Genomic DNA, 21,766 nt, shown 5'->3' with positions numbered 1-21,766 from the left:
TAGCCCATTCCTTCCTCCTATGAATTTAAATTTGATTAGTCACACTTCCCTATTTCTCTAGTGGAGTGCAATAGCCTGGGAAGAAGATCACCAAACCGTGGTCCTCCAGCAGTGTGTTTTATGGGTCTGGTCTGGGGTCCAGTGTTTTAAAGAGCTGCGACACAGTTACCTTTTCTCTGCTGGCCCAGGAACTGCAGAGAGCTGTTCTCAGAGCCTGTCAGTGCTGCCCTGTACACTGCCAGAGGGGCCTCTGCTCTGTGCTTGATACAGCCATGTGTAACAGCAATTATCATCACTGTAGGGGTAGTTAATCAAGCAGAAAGCTTTAGTGGACCCCCAAGTACAATCCATAATGACCTATACCTGCTCAAGATTAGGTCTCTCCAGCTAAAGAATAATATAAATTCCATGCTGTTTGTAGTTTGGCTTTATCTGGAATAAAGGAAGAACACCTTAATAGCCAGGAAAAAGAAAATAATCTGTAGAGAACAGAATTAATTTAAGGATAGTAAAATTTAGGATGACTGTCAGGGGTTGAAAATCCGTAGTCATACTTACTAAACTGTGGAATGATCTCTCAAGGTAGGTGAGTGATGGAACCCCACAGTGTGAAGAATTAAATGAGCATCAGGGAAAGCCTCAGGAAAAATGCCTTAGGAGGCAGCATGGACTGGCTGTAACAGTGCAGGGGATATATGTGGCTACAGAAAGCTGTGCTACCACCTTCTGCTCAGGCATTTTCTGTGGAGATGGAGCAAGTGTGGGAAGCTGAAGGGGAGAGGGCTGGTGGGTTGTCTTGGCTGAACCTGACCTAAAGCTGCACAAATGAAACCACCTACCGTGGCTTTACTCCTCTTGGGCCTGGGGAACGAGACCTTTGTGCACGTACGGGATTGCTTAACAGCTCCACAGTGACAATACCAATTTTACTTTGTAATGCAGAATACATGGATACCCTGGACTCTGTCTAGCCACTTAAGCTGAGGCACTTGATTGTTTCTTGCTCCTTGGCACCAGCCATGTGCTGGTGGACTCTGTTCAAAGTTTCATGGTTTGTGTCTGTTCAGGAAAAATGTGCCTGTTGCCACTCACCAGATATGCTGCAGGGCTTAAACACTAAACATGGAAAAAGCAATGACTGTAGCTACTGTCTTGGCTCTTCTGTATATGTTGGCACTTCATCTACGAGAATGAGGCTGGTGTCATTTATATTTCTGTTTGATATATTTTGTATGTTGTAAAGCTTATCTCCTATGAATTTTGCTTTTATTTGACTGACCTCACTTGTGTGGTAACTCTTTTCCCATCATGGTTCAGTGTGCAAGTTTGATTAGCCAGCAGCTGGGGGTCTATACAATGTGGGAGACCCAAGATATCACCAGAGCTCTGCTAGCTGGTTGAGTGACCCAAAGAGGGCTCCTCTCTCAGACCCATATCCTTTTATAGTTGTAGAGATAATAAAGCAGATTGGCTCTTCATACTTACAAGAGCTCAGGACTCAGGCTAGAAAGTGGTCCTGCTTTCTGTATCTGTCCCCTCCTTTCCCTTGTGTAGCCATATTAAAGTGTTTACACTGCAAAGAAGTGGGGTTTACCTAGTTTGGGGTTTAATTTTATCAGAAAGTGGGGTTTTTTTTCAGTTTACCACAAAAACAGTCACTCAATAAAATGTTTTATATGCTATCTCTTGCTGCAAAGGAAGAAATGTTGTCTGCTATAGCACACACACTCTAACTAAAAAGTGTAGGTAGGCCTTGGAGACACAGCAGCCTTATGTCAGCAGAAAAATCTTTCCTGCTCAGCCACATTGCCACATGAGAATACAAATGGCAAAATGCTGTGACCTTCTTTAAGTTGAACCTCTTACACAGTATTTTCTTCATTTGTGGGAAATTGAGACAACACTTCAGCAAAGCAGGGACTCAAATCACAGCACCTCCCTGCCATGCATAGGGTCAGCAGAGATGTTTAAGCCTGCCAAAACCTGGATAATCAGCCCAGGACACAAGATGAATAGTTGCGATAGAAACTGAATCTTTCCTTTGCTCTTTCTGTTTTCTGCCTTTCCTCTCTTTTCTTCCTTTGCAATTGTCAAGGAAGCATCTGTGAGTTTTCTGAAACAAATGTTACACATTAAAAGCCCACTGCTGCCTGCCAGAAAGGAAAATGGCATCTTATTCGAAAACAATATGTAATTGTTATTGCTGTCTTGTTGCAAGTTATGCTTTTGAAAAAACGATAGGGACTGACTTAGTAGCAACTGATGCTGACAAAAAAATGTTCAAACTGAAGCAGAACATTAACTGTTGCATTCTCTTTGGGAAATAAAAGACACAGTTTCAGACAGCAGCATGCATATATCTGGTGCATTATGCTCTTAGATATGTTTATGATCACTTACAGGAAAAAGTACAACATTTTTCCATGATGTTTTTGTCTGTCTCAGTTCAGTTTGGTGAAATGCAAAGATAGGCTGGGATAATGTCTGTCCATTCATGTTCTCACTTTGTGTCATGTACAGGCCTTGCAGAAGTGAGAGACTCAGGTAACACAATCAAGGTAACACAAGTCATCTGACTGGGGTAGCAGACCGACTGCCAATACAATACCATCTTGGACAACACCTACAGGGCCAATGCTGATATACCTGTAAGTAACATTTTCAGCTTAAGTTGCGGCAGACTTGCTCACAGTCACAGACTTTTTATTGTTCTATTTTAATGTTTACTAGTATTGCCTTTACTTTTCATGTTATATTTAATATTTTTGTTTAATTAACATTACCAGATTTTTACAACGCAAGTTGGAAAACACAGAATAGGACTACTCATATAAATACATTTTAACCATAGATTATGGAAGGATTTTATAAATGCTGGGTAAAATAGTATATAACAAAATGTTAGAGCAAGTGTGAAGTTACTGCTGCTCATTCAAGAGGACTGGGACCATAATTCAGAAGAGGTGAAAGCCCTAATCACAGTAGACGTTTATTTTTAACTCCAGTACTATAACCGATATTGACAGAAGAAAAGAGTTCTGAATAGAAGCTGTAATAGAGTTTCAGACATACTCTCCTCTGCTCTTTCTAATTGTCATGTTACTGCAAGTATCCCTTTAAGAGTCTAATGAATGTTTTATTTAACAAATACAATTTAAATTATAATTTTAAAATATTTCATTTATAATTTAGCATTATTATAGTGTAAGAAATTCTGACCTTGGGTGATGTGATTTTTCCCAAGAGCTGATTAAGGAATTCCAGAATAAGGCTGAGGAAAATGCTTCCATTTCCATCTTGGCTCTATCTGTAACAAACAAAGCAATACCCACGATGATTATAGATCACTATTTGTATTGTGACGGTATCAAACTGCTCCTTTCCTAGGTTAGAAATTGTCAGATGAGGTCCAAAATCCTTTGCTTACAGATCACAGACACATGATGAGAGCTGAACACTCAATGTTGATATAGCAAGACTTCATCTGTGTAGCACCCTCTAGAGATACTCTGCTTATATCTGGTTATCTCTGAAACAACGTTCTGAGCACATGCAATCGTGACAGCGATCTGGGAGGTGTAAGACAGTATGTAGTATGAGTAACATCATATTTATTGCCACCCCACCCGTGGTTTTATGTCATCCTTAGGCACTCAATTGCTATGTTAGACTTCTCATGCTCTACACTCTGCCCCTTGAGTCAGTTTCTTGGGAACAACTAACGGTTCAGCTAGCAAAGAGCATTTCTTCTGTAATGACTTTGAGGTGATGGATGGGAAATGTACATACTTCCTGAAATGGTCTGCCAGGTGAAGCTCTTCAGAGAGCTCAGTGAAGGCTCTCAGTGAAGGCTCTCGAACTGCTCTTGTCAGGAACTAGGCACATCTCCTGGGCAGGCATATGCACACTTGTTTTTAATATTGCAGCCTTAAGAGTGGAAGAATTGCTCCAGTTTTGGACTCTGAAGCTGGAGGATGTTGAGAGCAGGAGGCTGCAAAGTTGCCTTTTGAATTGCAGAACTAAACTTTACAAAATATTCCTCTGAGTGATAAAGCAGGAGGGAGAGTCTAACAAATTTTGCTTTAACCAGACTTTTAACTTTAAAATCCACATAGATATTGCAGCTTACATATCCATGTAAAATTTGTCTTCTGAAGTATTTATTCATTCTGCTAATATTATTTTCAGATTATGGATTCAAGCACACTCAGTATTCTCCCTCTGAACTCAGGAAATACTGAAGCATGTTTTAATGTAAAAGAAATGACTCTGACTAATCTTACAAAAGTGAAATACGGCCAGAGTCACGTTTGCCCATCTCATCTTGCCAGTCCTACACAAGGAGCAGTGACTGATGATGCTGGATCTTTTTTTCCCAGAGAGAGGTGCTGGATGTGAGCCTCATGTAAGAGCCTGATGGGTTCGTTTGGATACCGATTAAGCAGCGAATCAGCACAGAGCTGCTTACTGAGATTTCAATGCTGAATGATTTGGCCAAGCCAAGTTTCAAGAGTCTGGAAGCCAAGTTCCTAAGATGTCGTTGGCAAGGAAAGCAGCTAATACATCCATCATGCATAAAAGGTGTCTGTGAAGAATTTGTCCATGCCCTCCCACTGGTGAGAAATTTCCATATACATTGTATAGCAGTTGATGTTGTTATACCACATAGAACTAGTGGCGGAACTTGTCTTTATTAAGACTGATCTACCATTAGTAGAATATAAATATGACTGAGCGCAATGGCTTAAATCCCTGACAGCCTCAGGTTTGCCAGCAGTGGATTTCCATGCCTTTTCATCTGGGAACTGGGAACACTGGCTGAGTACAGAGCATTAATGTGCCGCAGACGGTGCCTCACATTTCCTGTGCACACGTGCACAGAGGAACGACGGTTGGGAAAAGCTTTGTTTTTCCATACTCCTTGAGACACTGGTGGAGGAGGAATCTTGCCCGTTGTACTCAGGGTGTCAAGCACTTTGCAGAGGGCCTATAAAGGCACCTCATCACCTTTGCTGTAACACCTCATAGGCCCTTGTTAGCTCTTCTCTTTTTATGGTCCTGTAGGTAAAAGGGTTGATCTTATTTAAATATCCCTGAGGCTAATAGCAAGAAGCTATTGAACTGCATAAGAAAAACCCTGAGTACAAAACCAGATGCATACATTCACCTTGGGGATAAACGTCTTACGATGCAGGGCAAAACTGCTCCAGCTCTATTGAACGGCAATGTAAAGCAGTCCCAGCACAGCCAGGAGACAGCTGACTTGACGCCAGGCTGAAGGAGAGCAGCATTTGTCCGAGGATTATCATCAGGCCCCTCACAATCACATTTTCACTTATTCCTTGTGGGTGGGGACTTGTTGACAATTCCCTGAATTTCAATTTGGAAGCAAGAGTTTCATGTCTGACCTCTTATCTCCTGCATCATGTGTCTGCCTGCCTCACCCACACACTTTATATCACTCTTGTTCCCTTTTATGTAAGGTACATATGATGTAAGCTAGAGTAGCAAAGCCTGCTCATTCTTCTGGTTTGGTTTTGGCTTAGAACATTGTCAGTCAGATTTTGCTTTCTGCATTCACTGCACTACTTTCATAAAACTGCCTCGGCAAATTTGGATGACCAATAAAGAGTGAACTTTCTCTCACCCTCAGCTGCTCCAATCTGAATTTTTTTAAATCCCATTGGACTGAACAAACCCAGAAGATCTTATTGACAATTTTAAATAGGTCAAGGACTTTTTCATACATAAATACTCAGAGTTTTGTCTGAACTTAATTTAAATGCTCTGAAAACCTCACAAGTATTATTACCTTTATTACTACTAGCATTGCTCACAAGAAGCTAATGGGTGCTTTCTCCAGCCACTTGAAGAAGACATCCCAGGGCTAAATACACTGATATGCATTTAATATCTAAAGCACCTACTGGTAGTCACAGAGGCTACATGTGGGCCACACATGGGTAGTGTCTGGTACCCAGCTGAAGCAGTGTTTTGTGTTTTAAGAAGTCACTACAAAATTTATCATTTCTAATTTCAGTAATATGATCCTCAAAGACACAGGAGGATTAAAAGTGAGAGAAACAAAGACATAATTAAGAAATCAGCTGGGCATTGGGAGTGACAGACCCTCCCGTCTAAAGACTGTTCACTTAGAAAAGCAACATATAGTTGGGAAGGAAGAGCTACCTTGACAAGAAGCAACCTTGAAAGATCTGACTCTATTGTGATTTGCTTTACGTTTTTCATCACATTCAAGACTGCCCCAAAATAAGGAAAAAAAACCCTAAAAAGCCAATTTATTTCAACGTAAGCATATTAAAGAACTAGCATCTTTCCTGACATCTCATAAAACAAATTGTAGCACTATGCAATTAAGTCAGCTGGGTTATGGTGTCCTGCAAAGTTAAACATCTATAATAGGAGTGCTGACGTGGCCTTCAGTGTAGCAATGCAGTGATGCCCACTCAGGAAATGAAGCAAAACTCCTGGGAAATAATTAAAGAACATTCTGTTTGGCTTGTGATACAAATACAATTTTTTTCAGGTTATGCAGAAATAAACTGGAAACCCATAGAACATCAGCAAAAGAATAGTAAAGGAGACTGACTGATGTTTGTCCAAGTGGGCCTGAAAGGAAAAGGCTGGGAGGTGAGAGGACAGGAAGGTTTCTGACTAGCTGTGTTCAGTAAAATCACTCTCTCCTCTCAGTCTTCCTAATTTTTTATTTTTGTAGCAATTGCTCTGTAGATGATGAAGACAAAACTAACTCATTTTTTCATTGATTCTAAATCCTCCCCCTTCATCTGGAAAAGCGACAGTAATTACAGCTTTAGATTCATGTGTTACTAATTCAGAATCTTGTCAAAGAACAGTATTTGTATACACAAATGCATTGTTCTCAGTAGGCTCTAGCTGTATTCTGTATCAAGCCAAGCTTTTTGTATGTTACCTTTTAACAGTGCTCCACATAGTAGAGTGTTCATTACATAGACCATTTCCAATTGCAATTACAGCACATTAAATTCAAGCAATTTCAGTGTAATCAGCAGAGACTACCTAGATTTAAACAGATCTATCTGATGCAAGAATATAACTTTATCCTGTAATCTAGCTCTCTGAATTCACTAATGACTGAAAGACATTTAGGAAAGCATTTCTTCCAGCTATGTATACTAATTCCCAAATGAAATGTATCCTGCTTGCATGATGAAATAATGATGGCCAGTGACGATACTGCATAACTGTATCCAAGAGTTAACACTTTCGTGCACAGCCTTCATACTTTGCTAGCTCAGTGCCTCCAACTGTTCTTCAGATGTATTACTTTTTGCTCCAAGAAGCAAATTTAGTGCAAAAATATTGAGGGAAAATAAATTGATTTATTAACTGTTGATTTCTATCTAACAAAGCAATCATTTGGTTGTGTTTTCAACCCTGTAGATTTAGGTGACCTTCAAGGGGGCACTCTGCATAAGAAGAGAGTCAAAGACTTGAAAAATTCAAAGACGTAAACTAGAGTTATAAAGTCTTCTTTTTCTCTCCTTTCCTAGTCTTCCTCATACAGCTATAACGTACTAAAGGAGTGGTTTTGAACATGTCCACAGCTGCAAGAGTCTGTATGGAATACATAAGAAAAAGGAATATATATTTGTAATTGTCCCATACCTGGTGGTCTCCTACTCAAAGTACATATGCTTGCAAGGCATGACGAAGACACAGCCATGTTTAAATCACTTTTATCACTTTTTTTGTGTGCACTGATGTTTAAAACACTATTGTTTAATAGTACAGTATATTTTCTGATGTACTCTAGAGACTCTTAATTAATGCTTAAGCCACTTGAAGGGATTATTCAATATTTAAATACTTTCTGCAGTAAATGAGGGAATCCCATATTCCCAGTGGTGGCTGCATGAGCATTCTTGCAATTGCTTGTGGTTTGAGTTGCTTGATGCAATGAGTTCTCTATTTCATGAACCACTGTGAGAGAAAATCATGTGCTAAAGGTGTAACCCAGCAATGAATCAGTAAATAGCTGCTCCTCTGAAGATCAGCTCATTAAGAAGCAGACATCTGAATGAAATAAGCTTCCTGGGGAGTCTGTGGCACCAGACGTGCCAAAAAAAGAGAGGCATGAAACCTTGTTATATGCCATGACCAAGCAAAAGGAATTTTTACCTAGGCAGGATTAGTTGTTAATATTCTGCTCTTGTGCTTCGCGTATTGAAGCCCCAGCATGCTTTTGTTTATGATCTGGTTCTCGTTCAGCACATTTACATGCAACTGACTGTTCAAGTGGCTCAGTCACCTCTGGTACAAAACGGAGCTGAGCTGAAATGCTAAAGGCTGAAGCTTTGTTTGCAATATGAAGGAAACCCAAACAAAAATATCGGAACTATCCCCTTTCACAAAAGCCTTACTGCTATCTTCCTCATTAACTAGAAGAGTGTCAGATGGATTTAGTACAGCTGGTAAAAAGACTTCAGGGTTATTTAAGTCTTACCTTATGTTTTTTACTTTGTTACTTGTGGATAGCTGAATGACACCACATTAAGCTTAGCAATACACAGCAATATTCACAGCTTATTTAAATACTTCACATGTCATTCTCTGATCGTGATATAAAAAGGCAAAAAAAAAAGGAATCTTAACTCCTTTAGACAATTTCTTGGGAAAGAAGAGCAGGATCTGTAAAGACATATGGCAAGCAATCTTTTGTGCAGAATAGCAAAAGAAAACACAGCACTACTACCATGTGTTAAGAGACGCTGTCCTTTTGCATGATATAATTAAAGCCCCACTCTCACCACGAGCAGCAGGTATCCATTTGAACAGTTGCACCAGGGTTTTAACACATAATGTGACTACAGTGAGTCGAAAAGAAAGGACAAACAAGGCATAAAGGGGTGAAATACCATAAATTAAAATCCCAATTTCCCAGACAATTTTTTAAAGTTAGTATCATGTAAGCTGGAAACTCATGAAATGTGACAAATAAGGCAATAACTGAGAATGCCTGCCACACTCAGATGTGTCTTTCCCAACATATGCCTAAGTAGAAGCAGGTGTCAGAATTAAGTTCAGATCAATTAAGCACCCATTCTAGCTAGAGTGAGGAATGATGCCATAGATTCAGTTGCTGTAAATCTGCCAGGGTTTGGGTTTTCTTATATTTCATGAATCCATTATCTAATCATCCTGTTGTGATGTATGCATACTGTACACAAAAATGTATGCATTATTGTTGTGCCCAGAACAAAGTATCTGCTGAAGCCACTATATATTGCTCTTTGGTGTGCTTAGCAGACATTGTCCAACAAGTGAACAAAGACTACAATTTCAAATAATAGTTCTATCTTGACCAAATTCTATCCTATGGTTCTGTTATTTAGGACAGTCCTGGCTTCATGCAAGCAGGCTGAAGGAGTTGTGCAGGGCAATCCACTGGAGACAGAAAAGCAGCACAATGACACAGTGATCTATTTGTTCATGTTTTGCTATTGCATATTTGAAAAGGTCAGACCCAAATAAAATAGCCAAGATATGATATTCCTCTGAGAGGAAGAACATGGTTTATGTGTCTCTGCTTTGCCAAAAAACTATGGAAACCAATGCCTCATTTTGTGAATAAAGATGTAGGCACAAATACTGCCTCAGGCAGGGTGAAGACCACCCTTGGGCAGAAGTGTTTAGGAGCTGCAGTGGTGAAAGGTTGGGAGTGTGCTTTGTTTTGCAGAACATTTGGGTGTGTATAACAGGCCTGTCTAAACAGAATTGGTGTGTCTGATGGGTGATCCAATATTCCATGGAGGTCTTCTATTCAGAACTTGTTTTCCTTCCACACTTACCCTACTTTGTGTATTGTGCTAGATTATGCTGGTTTCATAAGTGGCAGTCACAGTTACTGTCCATCTGGATATGTTTTGAGGCTCTATAAAGTTTTAACAACTGTGAAGGGGGAAAAACACTAAAGTATGCAGCCAGTCTGAAGTGGTTATCTTGAGATTTAACCTACTGTCGCCAGGAATGCACAAAGCATGCTTCATAGTCAGTGTAAAACTTACTTAGATGTGCAGCCTCAATAATAAGTATCCTCTTAAGAGGTAAGAGTTTATCTCTTTGTAACCTCTTAATGAATGAAAATAGCTATAATGTTAAAATCATGCCAACACATCTCTGCACATTTAATCTTGGTTCAGGGTGTGTATAACTGAATCAGATACTTGGTTAACTCTGGCACTTGTCTTACTGCTTGCTTTTTAATAAGGATATTTTATGCTTTTCAATATCCTTTAATAAGATTTTGGTTCACTGTAATTTATTCTCATGCTGTTCATTACAGAATGCCAATCAGTTTTCAGAATGCTTGTGCATGCTTGTCATGTTTCTTTCATGTTTAAAAACTCCCTTTTTCCATTTTGGATTTTTCAGTGCTTCATGGTTAGAAAGACATACCAAAACAAACAAACAAACAAAATCCCAAAACCAACACTTGCAGCAATAGAGAGGGTAAGCTTAAACTTCATATGTTTCATGACAAAGAACAGTTATCACCAATGAAATAAACATGATATATTTGATCTGACAAGGCATACCAATAAATATTTGGAAAATAACACAGCTTGAACAGATGTGTATTATTGGTATTTGTAATTCCACATGGCCTGAATTCCACAACTGAATTCCTGACACTGCCAAAAAAAAAAACAGATTTCAGATCTCAGACTTTACCAGTTGAGGAGTAAGATCCCAAGTTCAGTAGAATGAAATTCCCTAGTAGAGTCACTAGTATATTACAGCAAGTGGCAGGAAAAATAGATAAAGTCAGTAAGGTTTATACTGATTTTTAAGTTTAAAAGTAGGCAGGTATTTGTGTCAAGGTCAAAGGGACATGAGGGTTTTGGGGACCACATCTCTCTGCCTTCACAACATAAAATAAACGGCTTAACTCTAGATAGCCTGAATTGTTTGTTTACTGTTCTGAAATAAACAGTACACAATTTAGACACAGCCACAGTTCCTTTCACGTAGAGCTGGGCCATCACATATGAGTGCAGAAAAGCATGGGACACTTGCTTTTGTTTACTGCAGTCCCTGGGGCTGCTGCAGTCACTGTCACAGCTCAGGGTTCTGCTCGACTTCCACTCCAGGGCAGCACATGGGCAACTGCAGCCCATAACTTCCACTACTGAATTGGAAACCCACTGCATTCAGGATGGCACAAATGAATGGTGCACAAGTGTATGGCCACCAGTGCCAGGTCTGTGCTGTGCTGGGCTCGCCAGTGCGGGAGGAGATTTATGGGTATGGCCAGCTCGGCTGGATCTCAAAGCCAGAGCTGTCACACCTTTCTGCTCAGCGAGTGGGACAAAAGGCTGTGATACAAGCCAAATCCTGGTCCCCAGCGTGTCAGTGCACTGCCCCATTACTCCACCCTTCAGTCAGCTCCAAATCACGCTGTTGCCCACATTTGCTTTCAGCTTGGCTTTTTTCCCTCCTCATGTGTTGATGAATACACAGCAGAAGAGAAGCCAGATTACAGAAAACCATCTCATTCTGATATATTGGGCAGTTAGTTACCATCAGCCCCAAGAGCAAAATAATACCTGGGCTGAGAATAGTGTCCAGGCTCTTCATACAGCAGCCAAAACTGTGCCTGCAGTTGCAAATGTGATTTAAGCCTCTCTTGTTCGTGGACAGCTTTGTGCTACTTCATCCCTTGGCTATCCCACATAGGCTGATAATTTTTTTTCTTTTCTATTTGTAAGAGAGGATTAAACTATATAGGGCTGCAGAAAACCTCTCCTGCTGATGGGGGAGGGGGGAAAAAAGTTACTTTAAGACTATCATAAGGCAGAGATGCTGTTAAAAGAGTGAAGGATTTTTCCTGTAGGTTCTTAGTACTCATCTGCAATAAATTTTGAGGAGGGTTTGCAGGAAAGAGGCCTAGGCTAAGCAGCTGGTTCAGTGGTTTGGAAAGCTGTGCAGAATAGTTAGTGGCAAATCTTTGTTTCATCCATCCTGACAAGTTCTGTCATATTATACAGGTATTTATTTTTCTAAAGCAATATTATAAATCAGTGTCAGCTCATCAGCATTCTCACAGTCTTCCAAAGTATTTTTGTGTCTTCAAAGGTTCCCACTGGACCAATAAGCCTGTAGTATACTATATAAGCTCCTTTAATGAGGCGTGTAGTGCTGAACTGTGCTCTACTGCAATGCTCCCACCCAGAGGAAAAGGTGTAAGGAATGAGCTGATCCCAAGAGTTACGGCTTAAGGATACCATGAGACTTGTATTAAAGACCACCTCTAGTAATAAAGTGTGTTAAACCATCATAGCAAAGTAAACAGATATCTTATTTAAACAAAAGCTTTTTTCCAGAAAGGCTGATCAATTAATTTGGTTAGTGAGATGGTAACTCACCCTGTTATTGCATGTGCTATGCTGTCTTCAAGCTAAACACTTCATACATATTTACTACTTGAAAGCTCTTCACTCCTCTAGGCTAAGTCCTGTTGGTTCCTTTTTATTTATATGGGAGCCACGTTTAAGGTGATCTGCCTAACACCAAATTTCAAATTCTATATGAGGATCCCAGGATAAATTAGTAAGATAACATCAGGAGGACCATATTGCAGCTGAGAACAGCTGCAATGCAATATGTGCCTTGATCAGCCCATTGGGAGCCACCTTTCCTTTCCTTTGGGTAAGTGAATCTTTCCCTCCTTCCTTTCCTAAACTATGGTGGATTACTTTCAAGAAATGTTAGAAAATGAAAGATGATTAAGTTCACTCATTATTTTGTGAGAATCTTACTTGTTTGTAGCAGTTGCAATTATTGACTCTACCAGGTAACAGCATGGCTACAGTCCTGATAAGAAGAATGGTGTCTCAGATGCTGGGGTTACCACCATCACAGGAGGTTGCTTATGCTGTACCACCTCAATGTCACACTGCTCTTACGCTGTCCTGCTTTGCTGAAGGTCAGGAGATCAAAGTTACATCCATGCTGAAAGATTTGAAGTAAAGCAGGGTCTTTATTTTCAGACCATCTCAAGGGCTTTTGAAAGCAGGAGGAAACAAAATGACAGTTAATGGATCTAGGAGGGCCTGACCTGAGGATAAGGTTAAGTGGTGTAATAATCTCCATACTGAACTTGGTGCCATATAGCAGCTTCCCTAATGTGCTTGGTCACAAGGTGAACCACTCTGAGCAAACCTCACAGATTTTATACCTGTACCACTTAGAGCAAAGCACAGAGTTCTGTGAAACACAGGAGCCCTCTCCTGAGACACTTTCCTTTTCTTCATTAAAGACTTCTTTCCTCTGTGTTATGCTCACTGATAATCTTGCCATATTTTTTTCTTCTGTGCACTCTCCTTTCTTCAGTGCTCTGGTATTTGCCTGGAAAAGCAAAAATCTATCGTATTTGCTAAATCTAAAACATTTCTTAGTTAGATTATAGGCTTTTTTCTTTGAGAATCAAAAAAGTGCTCTTTGTTTGGCTTTGTTGTTGGGGCAGTGAATGGTCTGGCTGAAGACCTGGGTTTTTTTCAAAGTGTTGGATGGGGATATCAGTCAAAGATTCTTTTTTTCCTTCTTTGGAAGAAAGATAAAGCTAGCTAATGAGTTGCAGAGTTTCTATAGGCAATGGGCTTTTTGTGCTTGTTGTTAAGACCAGCATAGGCAATATTAAAGAAACCTCATTAAGGAAAAATGTTTTAATGTCTTTCTCTCAGAGACATTACACATATCTTCCCAGTGCAGGAAAAAATAGCTTAGTTAAATTGCAATTTCTCTGAAGAAGAAAGAGACTCTCAGCTAAGAGAATCCAAAAGGGTTTATTTCCTGTTGTCTTGGGAATGATTCATTTCCAACATGTCCCAGCTCAGCTCAGCCATACCACTGGGTTGAAGAAGCTCTTTACCTTGCAAGAATAACACTGACTTCCCTTCACTGACATACAGTGGTATTTCAGTATGGAGAGAAGTAACAGTCATTTGATTAAAAAAAAAATCAAGCAGGAAATAGAGGCTGGAAAACTTATTGTGCTGAAGACAGAAAGTGAAAGAAGCTCTTCTCATGCCTCATGCAGAGCTCTAAGCAAGATGACATATTTAGTGTCATCAGAATGATGTATTAAGTAATAAACAACTGAAAGTAGCTACCTTAAGTACTTTCAGAAGCTTTCAGAATATACTACCTGAAATTTCAAAAGATCAGGTTACAGAACTGATAACAGGATCAGTCAAAAGAAACGCTGTGGTAGGAGACCGACATTTGGTACACAGACAAGGAAGGACTTTCACACAAGCTAAAAAAAGGCAGATGGAACTTGAGTAGCAGGCTCAGTGGCCACCAAAATTTGGACTGAATTGAAAACCATAAAAAAATAAAAATAATCTTAGAAAGTTGCTAATCTCCCAGACAAGATGAAAGGGCTACTAAGAACTGGCTTTGACAGTAGTATCAACTGCAATCAAAAAGTCTACTGTATTCATAACAAAAGAACACAGATACTCTGTTCTGACTGTCCCTGAGCTGTACAAGAACAGAAGTACAATCAGAAATTTGAAAGAGATTTACAAAATAACTACCCCTTTTAATTTAAGTGCTCCTATGAGTGAGGGAAAGGAGGGAGGCGATTCGGAAGTGGATGCAGGTTGTTTCTAGTGCAGGCATTTAAGATAGTGCGGGTTTGTTTGCATTCAGAAAAGACAGCTGAGTAATCTGTCATCTCAGCCCGTTGTTCCATAAAACTTCTTTCCTAAAGCAGTCCTGTGTGATTGGTCTCCGAAGCAACTGCTGAGTTACAATCCCACAAATAACATGGGATTTCTGTCTGTTAATATTCTCCAGCAAGCTCAGCCTTTTCATTTAATTTAGACTAGAGTTGTCAAGGCTCATGCTTTCAGCTCTGAAATCCTTTGTGTGGCCTGTTTTGTTGGCCAGGGGAATCACTGTATAAATACACTTAGAGAATTTTTGTGTCAAGTGATCTTGTCTTCTGTTTAAGCCTTAAAAGGTCAATGCATCTTCAGTTTGGCTGATTTCCCTGAACTGAGGAGGAACACAATAGTGTGGAGAAACCCCACTCATCCCAACCCACAAGATGGTTAACGATTGAGGTGCACGGTCATTAGGCTTTCAGATTGACACAGCAGTCTGGGAGGAGAAAAAGGAATTTTGTGTCCTTCATGTCTCTTTTACAAGATCATAAGACCTAGAAGGAGCTGACCACTCTAAACCTATTCCTCATAGACACATTCCCATAGGCAGACTTTCTGGCCAGTACCTAAGTAACCTTAACTCTGCCCTTCTGTAAGAGCAGTCACAAAACCCACTTATTTTATACCACCTTGTGTATCAGTGATGCAGAAAAAATAGTTCTGAATATTTTGCCATTCATATAAGCATGTAGATCTAAATCAAAGATGCACTGAGATAAAAGAACACCTTTAGAAAATCACAGTGAAAACTATAATTAAAGGCAGTCTGAATCTGATGTAAAAACCAAAGGTGCTGAAAATGTAACAAACTGGATTAATCTATTCTTAGCAAATGCTTTGATGTTAAGTGTTAAAACATTCCCTTGCAGGAAAAGGAAAGGAAAAAAAGGTTAAAGAAATTCAGAGTCTTAAATAAAACAATAAGAAGTGTAGTAGAAAGGATAATGAAATGTTTAAAATTATTTATGATGTAATGGATCACTCTACATATCTTTACAGAAAGAAAATAACCAAATTACCTGTTTTAATAATCATACTCCCAGTGACTGCAGATGAGGAACTTTTAAAATGTATGTGCAAGACTGGAAATGGTTATAAAAGATCAGAGGCTTTCAAAATTCACTGTGTACCAGGTCTAGCGAGTGCAATGCCAAGAGCAATACATGAAATCTGATCGGACAGTTTCCTAATTTTCCTTTGTTTGAGGAGATCCCTGTGCAATGAAAATGTACAGCATCATGCCAAAACTGAAAGAAACAGTTAGTGGAAAGGACTCAGAGGTAACAACCACTAGTTGGTTTCTCACTGGCAAAGTATAAAAAGAAGATGAAGAATTAATTACATTACAAAATCCCAAGGAACGTGGTTTAGATTTAAGGACTCTCTTTTTAAGCAGTCAGCTGGGAGGTTGGTTTTAGTACTGTTCATGCAGATGTTTGGAAAGTATTTCACAAACTCTAATTTTTGGAGAGTGTTTCTAAAGGCTGTTGCTCTTCCACTGCTCTGTGCCATCTCCAATTTATCTTAAGTATAAAACAGAAAAAAATAATAGAAACTACAGTTTCTTTTTTAATAGGAGTCTTTTTAAAGAAATGCAATAAAACTTAAGATATTATGGTCCAAATCCTGTAGATTCATAATCTGTAGTAGGTTGACAGGTCCCCTTTCACCTACAAGCAACAAAAAAAAGGAAGTAAAAGCCAATCTGTCAAAAGTCAGCAGGTTTAATTCAGTCCCTTGGCTCATACTGGCTACATGTGAACACTGCACAGAGCAGTAAATTCCTATGCTGAAATCTTGGAGTTCAGACCTGGTTGTGTGGCTTACCTTTACAAATGCAGTTCTGTATTACTCTCTGGCTAGCAATTTTTAGCAGGGCTTTTTGTCTGCTCCCTTCCCCCATTTTGTTCACACAGTCCTCTTCACCCTTCAGACTGCCTTAGAATGCTAATTTTTCTAATCACTTGGAGAATAAAAACTATTTTAGACATCAACAGAAATAAGATTTTAAATCTTGTGTAATGAGCTTGGATCCATACTTATAAATAAACTCCTAATCTCTCCCTTCTTCTGAGAATGGTAGCTCCCACACCCTATACAACCTGATGCATTCGAATGCAAATCAAAGATCTGAAACCATTTTCAGAAAGGGTCGTTTTAATACAAACTGGCAGGTAGGGTTTGATTAAGAAATAGTTTTAAATAAAAGTCTAATTGTCTTTTTTTCCACAGATGTTTAAGATTTGTCTTCACATATCAGCAGATGACAAGGATGCTTGGAATGATTCAGTGAAATGATACTGTAATGATAAAGCTCAGAGCCTTTATTCTTTGTTAGACATTCCACCCCTTTCTGAACTTTAAGGCATTCAATTGTTCTGTTTTTGTCATGGGTAAACTCTGTATGCATGTAACCCTCAGTTAGCACTATTAACAATGTGAAAACCTTCCCACATCAAAGATGTGACTACATGCTTCTGTTTGTCCTAATAGTTTGAGAGAAATTCTTGATCAGTCAATGTGGGGGTTTGTTTTGGGTTTGGTTTTTATGTTTTTCCCCCTTTTCCTCATTCTTAAGTTTTTGTTGCCTTGATTAGATAATAAAATAATAGGAGGCTGTCAGTCTGTTTTCTTTTCAGGTCTTCTCTGTCTTTTTCTAAATTAGTTACAGCCTGCTTTTTGTAGCTTTATAGCCAGCCTGACCTAATTTAATTACCATGACTTGTGTGGCTTAAAGAGTTTTATTCAGTCTGCCTACTTTTGTATAAGTTTTCCCTTTCACACATCTCTCTGTATTTTGGCATTCACAATTCTTGTCCTCTGTTCTTCTGTAGGTTAACACAAGGTTAGTTTTATAGCATTGTCCATATTTTCACAAAAAGGTCTTTGATGCAGTTGTGCTTAGTCCCTGCTTTGCTCTGTTTGTGTGCTGTGAGTCTGTGGGCCTTTGTGGGACACAAACAAACATTAGCTGGGTCTTGGAAGCATGGGATGGAAAATACACGCTCATACCCATCACGAGATAGAAATCCTCTAAGCATCAAAGCTTGTTCCTATACTGGCTGCTGAGATTTTTTTTTATTTGAGGAAAATAGTTCAGAGCTCAAAGCTTGACACACTACAAAGACAGGAAGATTGGAAGAGCAAGGGTGCTGTTACTGATTACCACTCCATTCTTGTAAAACACCTTTACAAGGAAGCATACCTCTCCCACTCATCACAGGTTGTGTGTTAGTTCAGCCCAGGTTTAAAGGGCAAATGAAGAACAGTAAAGCTTGCAGGAATATGATCAGGCCCTCATTAGTGTAAGCTTGATTAAAAAATGTTATAACCTCCAAAACACTAGTTACACGTGGGGATTTCTGTGCAAAGGATACTTTGTGATTATATGTTAGGATGGGATATGTGCTGTGCTTGAGAAAATAAAGAGACTTCTAAAATCAGAGCTGTATTCTTAATAGGCATGAGTTGCCCATTGGTAGCACTCAGCCTGCATCAGAAAGCTTCAATCTTCCAGCAAGCTGCACCAGGATGGCACTTGCACAAAATATCTGACAGCAAATATATTTAAATAAAACCAAGCATGTGCTGAGCTGTCCAGATATGCATGAAAAATACTTACACTCCTTTACAAAGGTGATTCAGGAAAAAATGACAGTGGCAAAAGGAAGGTAAAGAAATGCATTTCAATGGCATTTCACTTTTTAATCATTTCATTTATAGAAAATCACAAAAAGATGTTTTGTTCTGCAGGTGAATCAAGAGAGTTATCATTAAACCAAGTTTCACAAGGACTACAGAAACAGTACCTGAAAATAATCCCTAGCCAGTCTTTATGCAGATGCCAGAAACTGACATACTGCAAACAGTAGCTCCATGTTTTAAAATGCACAGTGAGGGAAGAGTCTGCTTTCATTCTTGGAAAACGGTAAGGTGAATTATTTCTTTTCAGTCCTCTTCAGTTAGAAAACCCCATGGAAGCAATGAAAAAAGAAACAAAGATGCATTCGATTCCTCTTCATGCCAAAATAACCCAACAGGTCAGGGATGGAATTTTCATAAAGACCCACTGATGCCCTGCCTCAGCTCCTCCTAAAGCCTGTAACTGTCTTTAGTAAGTAGAGATTGATTATTATTTGCTTCTTTAAAAAAAAAAAATCACTGAATACCTTACCTTTTTCAGCACTTCCCTTCACAGACAGCAATAAACTAATTAAAAAGCAGCCACCTCTGCAATGTATTGCTACATCACTCAGAGAACAAGCTGCTATGACTCTGCAAAGAGACTGGCTGAGGTCACTGGGGCAAATCCCTACTGCTGTTTTTGTTGGGTTGGAGAAGACAAAAAAAAGTTCCACTGAGAAGAAGAGGTTTTAAAGGCTCCTCAGATGGATGCAGACACACAGGAAACTTCATGGCACACTATTAATCTTTCTTAGAAAGATGAAGCATTGATGTGACCTTGACAAAACGTGAAGCTGTCATTTGGAAGGAACAGAGAAAGAGGAGAAGGGAGTGTGCAAATAGAGCATTTTCATCACCAGAGCATGCTTATCACACCAAGACCATCTTAAGAGAAAAATGCTTGATTTCTAATGGATGGCATTTCTCACTTGAATCAAGCTCTTTGCAGTTGTCTCCTCCTGTTATGGAAATTAATGCCTGAATATTAATTATTAATATTATTTTTGTATTAATATTGATTTTATTACTAATCAAAGTTTGGGGGAAATTCCCTAAGATTCTTTTGGTTTCTTGGTCGACAGTAGTTGCAACAAAGGGTGTGCCTAAACACAGAATTAAACAGTTTAAACAATCAGAACTTGAAAAATAGGAAGGTGAAACCAGGAAAAATTCTAACTATGCTTTATGGAGCCTTAGCTCTAGCATATGTACTCATGATGTGTTGATCCCTAAGTTTCTGGTACAAAGATGCTTCCAAAAATAGCAATTATGATCTCAAGGATAAAAATACTAAATATCACAGTATCATCAGGGTTAAATAGATTCCAGGCAGAGGGAAGAAGAGAACCCTGTTTGCTGCAAGCTGCAAACAAGTGGTCACTGTAAATGATCTGCTAATAAGGCTCAGCACGGATGGAGAGATGCTGTGGCAAAAGGCCTGGGTTCTCCATCATACCCCCATTAAATACATTATTTTGAAAATGAAACTGGCCAATAGGCACTATCAACATTGTTTCGGCCCATGAATTCAAAGCTTCATGCCTCGTGTGACTATACAAGCACATTGAGGGGCAGCACAAGACACCTGATATGTGGTGCTGGCTGCTCCTGGCCCTCAGGGTACAGCTTTGCCGGGGCCAAACTCTCCATTGTTTAGTCTGCCCATCAACTTGACTCCTGGATCCTGACACGGGAGTCAGGCAGGATTTCTACTTTGCTAGGACACTTCCCATAAGAGATTTATCAAAGTGGGTCTTTCTCTCTTTACTAGCTTGGAAATAGTGTTTCTTGGGCTTCTGCTGAGCCAGCACAAGTGTTGCTGGTAACATCAGCAGGTAGAATCTTGTGTCTTCTCTACCATGGAAGATAAAAATAAATGTTCACACTCATGGCTAGGCAGTGATGAACAGGAGCTTAACTGGGTACCCTTCCCTGCTACTTGTTTTCCTCTTAAATCATTGACCAACAAGAACCTTCACTTCATAGACTACTGGCGGAAAATTATTGCAGCCACACAATGCAGTTCACTAATCTGGGAGAGACTCAGTCCAGAGATTTGGAAGGGTTGTGGTTTGGGGGGCAGGGGGTGTGCGTATGTATCTTGCTTTTTAAGATTAACTAAAAGCATACAAGTAACATAAAGATTCAATAAATATACAGGCTCACTCGACTGAAATGCAGCTGCATTCCCATGCCTGACCCGTGTTACATTTGCACTGCTTTTGGATCAGCAAAGATTCTGCGTTAACAATTACAGCATCACACTCTGAAACTGCACAATAGAAGAAGTCACTTACTGCTTTCATTTCTGCAGAACAAAGTCACTTGATACACTTCTGTCCTGTGGAGTTTACTGGCACTTAGTCTGAATCCAATTAATAATGATTATATGCTCTTAAATACTAAAAATCAATTATAAAAAAAATCCCAACAACCTATTTCTTTACAGATTAAACTGTGACATAAACCAATATGAGATCTCCAATAGCATAACTTCAATTTGCTCAAGGAACTTATTTCCAATGTCCCCTGGGCAGCAGTCCTCGAGAACAAAGGGGTCCAGGATGGTTGGACCTACTTTAAACAGGAGCTCTTGAAGGCACAGGAACTGGCAGTTCCCACGTGCCGAAAGATGAGCCGCAGGGGGAGGCAACCAGCCTGGATGAGCAAAGAGCTCCTGAAGGAAGTGGGGGAGAAAAAGAGGGTGTATCGCCTCTGGAAGGAGGGGAAGGCTTCTCCTGATGTGTTTAAGGAGGTAGCCAGACTATGTAGGAGAAAAATTAGAGAGGCTAAGGCTCAGCTAGAACTTAGGCTGGCCACCTCTGTGAAGGATAATAAAAAGCACTTTTATAAATTTATCAATGCTAAAAGGAAGGGCAAGAAGAGCCTCCACTGCTTACTGGACCAGGAGGGGAACACTATAACTGATGATGAAGCAAAGGCAGAGGTCCTGAATGCCTTCTTCGCCTCAGTTTTCAACAGTAAGGAGGGAGGAGGAGGCAAGTGGCCTCTTGAACTGGGGGATGGGGTCGGGGAGCGGTGTGTTCCCCTGGAAATTCATGAAGAATTAGTTCAGGACCTGCTGAGCCATCTGGACACCCACAAGTCCATGGGACCAGATGGGATCCATCCCAGGGTGCTGAAAGAGCTGGAAGCTGAGCTGGCCAAGCCACTCTCCATCATTTTCCAGCAGTCCTGGCTCACCGGTGAGGTCCCAGGAGACTGGAAAATGGCCAACGTGGTCCCCATCCACAAGAAGGGTCGGATGGAGGAACCTGGGAACTACAGACCTGTCAGCCTGACCTCAGTGCCAGGGAAACTGATGGAGCAGGTTCTCTTGGGGCCAA

At 39.9% G+C, this 21,766-nt stretch overlaps 1 long non-coding RNA gene across 2 annotated transcripts in view; it reads left to right on the top strand.

The window, feature by feature from the left end:
* LOC135178728 (uncharacterized) overlaps window positions 1-5,617 on the top strand; it is a 59,265-nt gene extending 53,648 nt beyond the window's left edge. For both annotated transcript variants that reach the window (XR_010303714.1, XR_010303715.1), the window contains exons 8-9: window positions 2,521-2,648; window positions 4,380-5,617. This is a non-coding gene — a long non-coding RNA (uncharacterized LOC135178728). The remainder of the gene's footprint in view (window positions 1-2,520; window positions 2,649-4,379) is intronic.
* The last annotated feature ends 16,149 nt before the right edge of the window (window positions 5,618-21,766 follow it).

The sequence above is a fragment of the Pogoniulus pusillus genome, chromosome 10 (genome assembly GCF_015220805.1).
Source record: "Pogoniulus pusillus isolate bPogPus1 chromosome 10, bPogPus1.pri, whole genome shotgun sequence".
Lineage (NCBI taxonomy): Eukaryota > Metazoa > Chordata > Aves > Piciformes > Lybiidae > Pogoniulus > Pogoniulus pusillus.
Note: the sequence above shows the minus strand (reverse complement) of the source record. Positions and strands in the feature narration are given on the sequence as shown.